Here is a 9,467-nt window from a genome sequence, read left to right on the forward strand (position 1 = left end):
AAAAGCCAAAAGTAAAAAATTAAGGTGTTATTTTCTGAAAATTAGTTAATTGTATATCTCTATTGCAAAAACTAAAAAAAATTAAAAACATTAGATTAGGAAATAAAAACACAGAAAAATAGTTGCGAAAATCACAATTTTCTAGTATATTTATGGTATATTAATTCAGCAATTTAAATTTTGCATTTAATAAATTTTTCATTGAGGCCTAATTAGTTAACCAAATCATTTTAAAAATTTACTTTTATTATCTAAATAAGGTTATATAAAATTATGTCATTTTTCCAATCTGCATATAGCTCACATACGGCACGATAACTTAAAGAAATACAATAAATCTACAGAGAAAGAGTCAATTGAGACATTAATTATTATAAATTTGAGTTCCGTGGGCATAAATTCTAAATAGATTAGCTAACAAGTTGTAAGAAAAATGATTTTGAGTTATATAAATGTAAGCTCTTATTTCCTGTGCTATCACAACAACATGCTCAAATGATTATATGTTAAATATTACATAAAAACTTAATATCTCATGCTTTAATCAATTTGTAACAAACCTATAAAAACCATATAGTATCCAAAAAAACCCAGTTGTTTTGTAATTCTCATCATAATTCAAAATATGAAAAATGCAAATAAAATGTACTGTTACTATGCAAATAGCAAAAAAAAAATAATCAATATTCTGGTTATATTTTATATTTTTATATTCTTTTTTTCTTAGTTTGAATCTAAACAAGGGCCAAATTATATAACATTTAAAGCTATTCACCATATGACTCTAAATATTATCTAAGCTATTTTCTACTATGTTTCTCCACATCTAGACAAAAAATATTGAAATGGCATTCTAGATAATTAAAAATTAGAATATAGTTATGTATGTTCACGTTAAGATAATATATGCTGTTGACTTTCCATTTACGTGTCGTTACAAATGAAATTTACATCCATTACACTATTTTACAGCACAAACATAAAGCTTTAAGAACAGACTACTATAAAGAAATGTTTGATACTATTAGGTTAAATAAAAGGAAACATGAAGTACATAGAGGTTATAACAAATAAAAAAACATGAATCACAATTATAATTTTCAAAAAAAAATCATTTTCGTGTGTAATGTATACATTGGAAATATAATTTTCTTTTCTATAGTTTTTAAGATCTATGCTTATAGAGACCAGGCAATAAAAGTTAATTGTAAAATAAATATCGAATTGAATGGATTTTTGTCAAATAATAACGGATCTATCTACTTTTATAAAATATAAATCGTGATTTTGCATAGGTGTTTCTATTTTTCCTTCTATCATATTTATACGATAGTTTAATGTTCATTTAGTTTGTGTCTCACTAGCACTAGATCAATTAAGATAGTTCGTGGCTTTTAAATGTATTATGTATACCATAAATTTGTGTATTTAATATAATTATTTTACAATAACTTATTAAAATTTAATTTAAAGGGCTCTTCTATCTTATCCATTTTAAATTCAGTCACATTTCTGAATAAGAGCGGCGAGGATTAACGGTGAATATTTCCGACCTTTGTATTTTGAATTCTGATGTGTTTTTTTTAACATTCTACAAGCACAAGATCATTTTAAGGCAACAAACAGGCAATTAAAATCGTATTATTTTTGATGCAGCTAAAATAGTGGCCAAACCAAAAAATTTAGCTTTTAGTTTTGAACATATGCTTAATTTTAGCGCCGAAATTATTTGACTCAATTCTCGATCGCAAAGAGCATTTATTGAAGCGTAAATTGATATGATACGGAAGTTTCGCGTATCGGTGGCTCGATTGCCGCAGCCAAAATATAAGCGATAAAAATTTTTGCATTCGGGGTAAAACTAAACTAAAAAAGTGGATAGTAAATTCGCAAATAATTAATCAAAGAACTAAAAAAGACATAACCAGGTAGGCAATAAGTAAATACTAAAAAAAAAAATTTTTTTATTCAAATGAAAATTAAATTATGAAATTTCCATAGGTAGAAGTATTAAATTCTAAACCTTGTTTGTAGCTATATATGGATATATTCTTCAATAATTTTTTTAAACATTTTATGGTGAATTTCCAAGGCTAAAGGAAAGAAATAGATATAGAGTTCTTATGATATTAAATAATGTATCATAAACATTTCTAATATGTAATTATCATTAAAAATTTTTCTGAAAGTAAAATTTTAACAATTTACATTAACATTTACCATATATATTTTTGGAATTTTTTTTCTTGAGCTTTTTATGAAAAAAAAAGATGGTTTTTATAAAATAAATGATCATAAAATAATAATTTGAAAAATTTATTATGACGAAATCAAGAATATTAAGTTGAAATTAATATATTTGGCTTATATGCAATTATAATACAGCCAAAGAAGGAATTTGGCAAGCAACAATAAAATCCAGAATAGCATGTTTTTATTCAATAAATTCATATTACAACCTTTATATACACTTTCTCAGACCAAACCAGCAAAATACTATATTTGGAAACAATAATTGTTGATATATTTACGAGTTTCGATTATATTTTATTAAGAAAGGTCCAAAATATTACATTAATGAAGTCTTTGCAAAAATTATAAGAATTTTAAAGTTTTAATCGCAACTTATTGATGATTTTTAACCTATTTCTATATTTTGTATTTTATTAAATTTTCATGCAACCTCGCTTCTCTTCTCTTAAAAATTGATTGTATATATTAATTGATTATGCTGAGAAGTCATTACGAATATTACAGTTAATAGATTATTCTTTGATGGATGTATTTCTTTTTGGATTTTAGACATTTTTTTCTGATGCCTAATTGGGCAGATTTAAATATTTTAATTTTTTGACATTTTTTCTTACGAAAGACCAATTCGGCGTATTTTAAAATAAATTATATTTTGAAAATCTCTATACGCACATTCTTAGAGAAAATAAAAGTAACACAGCATCAAATATAAACTTAAAATTATATATAACCCTATTATCATGAAAATATGGGCACTTTAAACACATATATGTGCTAGTATCTGTATGGTTTTGTTAATATATATTCTAAACCTTTCCAAAGTTTTATAAATTCATTTGGGTATAGGCATAAGCTTTTGAAGTGAGTACATATAAGTCCTTACTTTATGATATATAATCTTAAATATAATCTCATTTCGATCTAGTTAACTTTCAATAAAAAAAGTTACTTTCAACTTTCTGAACAATTATGGCAAGGTTTTCTTAATGCGGAATTTGACAGTTTTGACATTTGCGTGCCTATAAATTGAAATATATATTATAGTAATTCTCTTATTTTATGCTATTCACTTTTGTTTTTAGTTGCGTTTTGAAAATGAAGTTAATGTTGATTAATCGAACATCTTGTTCATCGTTTGATGATTTTAATGAATTTCAAGCTGATAACAACGGTCAAACTCCTATTATCAAACATTTTGATGATATGCGTTGTAGTGGCTTATATGAACCTCCGTCTCATGCCAATAACACCTACAAAGAATGGATTGATGGTAATAGTTTTGGACATCATCTATCTAAACATGTTAAAGCACGAGGAGCAGCTCGCCGTAAATCTTTTCGACCCATGCATATTTATCAACCAGATACAAAAACGAATAGTAAAGTGAATATCGACTTTCCTTCTAGCTTAACAGCAAATGGTTTTTTTTCAACTCTTAAATATTTTGATCTAGATGAAACAGTTTTTCATTGCGAAAGCATAATGCAAAATCAAACTATATATGAACACAATTTACAAGCGGCGGAAAATTTAAATATTAATGACTCAATTCAACAAGAAAATTTATGCCAATTTGGTCCAAGAGATGATAGTAAATGTGAAATCATAGAACAAGATAGCATTGATGAATCATATAAAAGGTGGCAAGAATTACAAATTCAAAATACCAATTCTAATTATTCCAATGTTAGTAGAGATAAAGCGTCTTCGAGCAAAATACACATCAACAATATTGAAACCAAAATAGAAGACTTTCAAATAAACCCAATGAATTTTTTTTTTGATTTAAGTACTGATCGATGTGAAGCATCTTGTTCAACTGCAAATGAAACCAAGTTCTACCCAGAATTAACTACTGCTCTTAACTGGATTTCAAAAAATACAAACTATTTGCATAAACAGGATTTAAAACTCGAATCAATACCGTATAAAAGAAGTGATTCGAACGACAAATTATCCTTCAATCATAAAACAGAAATCTCAACCATATTGAAAAGCGAAACACAAATCTACAATAATTTACAAAAGATTTTTAAAGAATCTTATACAAAATTGTCTAATAAATACGAATATTTATATTTCGATTGTGATTTTTATTCTAACGTGTTAAATGAGTTCAAACCAAGGAGCATATCTAAAAGCATCAAAAAACGTTGTAAACATGATGATATCCCAGAATCCGGAAAAAACTTTATAGATTTTTATGATCTTAATTTACAAAGAATTCAAAACCAAAATAATTTGAATATTTCACAAATCAAAAATATTTTGAAGGAAATGCTTTCAACCAAGATGTTTAATCTACTCAAAAATAAGATATTTACCAATAATATATTTGCAAATCAGGATACTGATGCTTCTTCATTCCCAGAAATACAATGTATTCCCTCTGAAATATTGTTTCTACTTTATTTTTACAAAGATAATAAATTTTTTAATCGAACGAAACCACAAAAAAAATATTTAGAAGGCAGAAAAAATCATTTTTTTCGTGTAATAAAAGACTTTATAAAAATATTGTATCAGGAATTACAAAATCCGTGCGAAACGAAAATTCTAGACTGGAAAGCGATCAGAAATTTAACCAAAGAACAGCGCAAGAAATTATTCTGTATTTACCAAATTTCTCAAACATATAATAAAATTATCTTAAATAGGAATTTAAGACTTGATATCTTGTATGTTGATTTTTTATTAATCTGCAATGCTGTTTTAATTGAAAGAATAGAGGAGATCGGAATAGATTTATATAATTTTCAAGTTGCACCTTTACTTGAATTATTAGGAATTTTTTACAAGTCTAAATTCTATAGATTATATGAAAAAAAAACAATTTTTCCGGGAATATTATGTCTTTTAGAATTTGCATTCACGCTAAAACAATCTGATTTTCATGAAGTTAGCAAAAAATACTATGATTCTTATTTGAGTCAAAACTATAAATCGTTTTTTGACAATAAAATCCTAGTAAATATTTTTAGGAAGAAATCAAAGGAACATGAATTAGCAAAAAAAAATTTTAATGGGGTAAATTTTATAGATAATATATATGATTATAAGAGCTTTATTGATTGTGCAGAAAAAATAAATATACAGCTGAGGAATATATTATCTCCTATAGCCTTAGTTTAGTTTTAATTAAAGGAACTGTCGTATAAATTTTTATCTAATACTCTTTATATAATATTTGAGACTACTTGTTTTATACTCCCAAGTTTTCTGAAATTTATGTACCCAGATCATCTATGGAATAAACTAGGCAAATTCAATATAAAGGAAAATTTATAAATAAATAATACGGTGTACAAATGCATACAACTCGGTATATAATCTTATGTCAAGATCATTCACATGAAACAAGAAAAAACAATTTTAGACTTATTTTATAATCCAGAATGTCTATTTCTAAAATAAATTAATCCAAAATATATAAAATTAAAATTAAATTATCAAATAAATATATTAAAAGAATTTTTCGTATATTTCAGAGGTTTGTTTTATCGAAGTGTTTTATACACATAACTCATGTCATTTTCAGATTTATATCTGGTTTCCTTTACTTTTAAGTCATAATTTTCTTATTAAAGCCTAAAGGAATAGTATTTAATATAAAAAAGACAAAATTGTATATGTTTTTTAAAAATATTCAAATTTCTATGACAATATCAAATTTTATGCTAGATTTATATATTTTGCTATTTTTTAGAAAAATTTGTTCATGATTTCAAAGATTTAATTTTAATTTTTTTTTGCAAATTTTCAATGCTAATCAATGATTTTGTATTTATAAAATATTTGTGGATTTTGCGATTTTCAAACTAAATATATTACCAATAAAAATATATCTGAAATTCTTATAGTTTTAAATATATCAAATCACTAAAATTATATATAGATTGTAGTGTCATTTTTCGAGCTACTTTGTCGTGTCATATTGATATTTTGTAGGTTGATCAAATTAATACTCCGTTTTTCGCTATTTGTGTTCAACCCTAATATATAAATACCTTTAAAATAGTGAAGAAGATTTACTACAATATAAATAAGAGAAATAATGTAAAGCGGCTGCTTTATCAATATATATTTTTAGTAATTTTCTAAAAATTGAGGAGGAATAAAGTTACAGGATAAATTTATTTATCATAAGCTTATAAGCCTTTCGAAAAAAAACACTAAGAAAACAACATAAGTATATATTTTATAAAATTTGGACCGTAAAAAGTCATAGTTGTAGGGATTACTGAAACGCTATGAACTACTTAATATAATTTTAAAAATGTAACTAATAACAAATATTTTGCGACTGCTTAGTTTTAAGAATCAATAAAATAAAAGTGGCTTGATTAGTAGATGCTGGTTGCAATAATATTACATCTAGCGACACGCTCAAAAAAATATAAAATGTCCAACTTAGCAATTTATAAATATAATTTTGTATGATTTTTCTAATTTATTTCTTTAATAACAATGAAAAATTAAACACTTTTGGTGATAATGTATAAACAAAGAATATCATATGATTTATATTGTTATGATATATTTAAGTTTTTGTATTTGTCCTCTTATTATGAGGAATTAGGTTTTTTCTTCAATAGTTGAATAACATTTACCCGTGAAAATATCCCACAACAAGATAACATGCAAAGGGTACTGTGCTAGAAAGATTTGGTTATCTCTTTAAACTTTTTTGTAATCAGAATAGTGCTTAAATCAAAATTTTCAATATAACAACATAACAGAAGAATAGAAAGCACCCGGCTTTGATTTTACTATTATTCATGTATATAGCAAATAGTTTTATTTATTACAAATGGAAATTTATTTTTTTCGATCAAAGTTTAACTAATCTTATTCGTAAAGCAAACCCCTTTTTCACAGATTTATTTTCGAGTTATGTTTTGTTATCTAAATACACTTCTAAAATTTATGAAATTTTTAGTCTAATTTCCGGCATCTAAAGCCGCTCAATGGGAAAAAATAGTTGAAATTTTTTTTTGTACAGAACTATTTATTTCATAAAAAAATATATAGAGTATTTAGAAAAATATACAACAATTCTTGTATAAGCTAAATGAAAAGCATATATAACTAAAATCATTTTTCCCAGTTTTTATAATAAGGATTGCATTAGTGATCTTAATGATGTTTAGACAGCCAAATATTGTTGACATTAGATAAAATACACATAAATTCTGTAAAATAAATGTCTATTACTACAAAAAAATTAATAATACGAAATATTTAAAGAAACAGAAAATTTATTCTTACTGAATGTGCAAAAACATATCATATCGGTTATATTATTTACAATATACTATTTGGTGCGATATTTTATATTTAATGCCTATATTCTAGCTGAAAAAAGTCCTAGCATAAAATGTGAAAAATATGGCTCTTATTTTGTGTACTTTTTATTTCGATTGGTATAATAAAATTATATGAAAAGATAAAAATATGCTATAAAATACGTGAGAGTGATTAAAAATTTTTTAGCACACATGAGTTGATATTACGAATATTTGCATTATTTTTACTATTAATTTTTGTGGTTGACTCCAATGCTATGTTATTTTATTTTGAAGGCTGTTTTTTGTTTAGAATTTCAAAAAAAAAATCTAGAAAAGATAGTCGTATGGCCTTTTTACTAACTTTCTATGCATAAAAATACCTGATTATGGTATATGATGAATATATATACTTTTTATATTCAATAGAACTGATTTAATAGTTTCACCGAAGCAAAGCCGTCATATTTTATCTAACATGAAAATACTTGTAAGTAAGATACTTTAATTTTTTATGCTACTTCATAAACTTTATTTTAAAAATCCAAGAATTAATTTGCTCCATATTACATATAAATTTTATACTTTTTATACATACAAATAATCCTTTTACGTAAATATATTGGTTAAAAGCAGATTTTAATTTAAAAACAGTTACGCTTAATTTTGATGCTCAAGAAAAATATGATTCTGAAGTAAAAATCTTTGAAACATATTTTTATTGATTTTATTGAAAAAGAATTGTAATAAACCCTTAATTGGTGTATCATTATAATAAAATACATAAAAACCTGTCATAACTGATTTTAGGGTCTGAAAAAAACCAATATAAGTTAAATTTTTAAATAAATTGAATTAGTATTTTTAACCAATAAAAGCATTTATTTTTTTATTGAAAAAATTTATGTTCAGATATAAAAATAGAAAGAATTGCTACCATTAAATATACAGCAGGAAAAAGGTATTTTTTTATATAGAAAATTCCTAACTGGAATTTCGATTATTATCAGTAAGTGCGAAATTATTATACCATATTGTTGCTAGTATTGTTTATAGAAAAAAATCATCTGTTGTACAAATAATATAGAAAAAAAGTGAGAAAAAAATAACAACTTAGAAGTATTAAACATTCTACGACTAGTCTAGATACAACATGGAGAATTTAAAATCAATTCGAATATATAAATCCGAATTTACGTATGTTTACTTGGCAAATAAGAATGCGAAAAACAAAAAAATTCAGATGATGTCAATAAGCTTTATAATAAAAATAATTTAAACTTTTTCATGCGCAAAATTTGATGATTTACAGTGATGCAGCAAAAGTCTTTCTTAGGTTTTATATAAATCTTTTTTAAAATGAAATCTACCTGTTATTTTATGTGTGAAAGAAGACGATTCTATCTAAATTTTTATACTCAAAGTATTAGAGCCTTCTCTAAATTCAAATATAAAAAAAAACCAAAAAACTAGAGATTTTAATATTTTTCTTGGCTATATCAGCGTAAAAAAAGCACTGTTTTCGCATAGAAACAGCTATGATTTTTATTTTAGATAAGCCATCATATTTATAGTAAATTTTCGTTGCAATTTAGGCTATATCATAAAAATTACATTTAGCAATTGCATAAATCATGAAAATAGACATACAATGCATGAATAAAAAAACCGTGAAATTTTTAACACGAATAGAGAATCTAATATAATTAATAGATTATTTTTTTAGGCAATTGACTTATGAGCATTGGATAAAGTCAAATCGAAACAAATATAACTCTAATTATCAACATTTTCAATTATGTGCTCATATGATACAAATGAAACGATTTTACAGAAACAAGTTTTCTCATGTTTTGTTGTCTTCTGTATAATTTTACGTAGCTGAGAACATGTATGGGCTCCTTTTTATTAAAATATGCAATTTAATAT

This window comes from Rhyacophila brunnea, unplaced genomic scaffold (genome assembly GCF_057557595.1).
Source record: "Rhyacophila brunnea isolate RB1 unplaced genomic scaffold, BYU_Rbru_1.0 scaffold_96, whole genome shotgun sequence".
Lineage (NCBI taxonomy): Eukaryota > Metazoa > Arthropoda > Insecta > Trichoptera > Rhyacophilidae > Rhyacophila > Rhyacophila brunnea.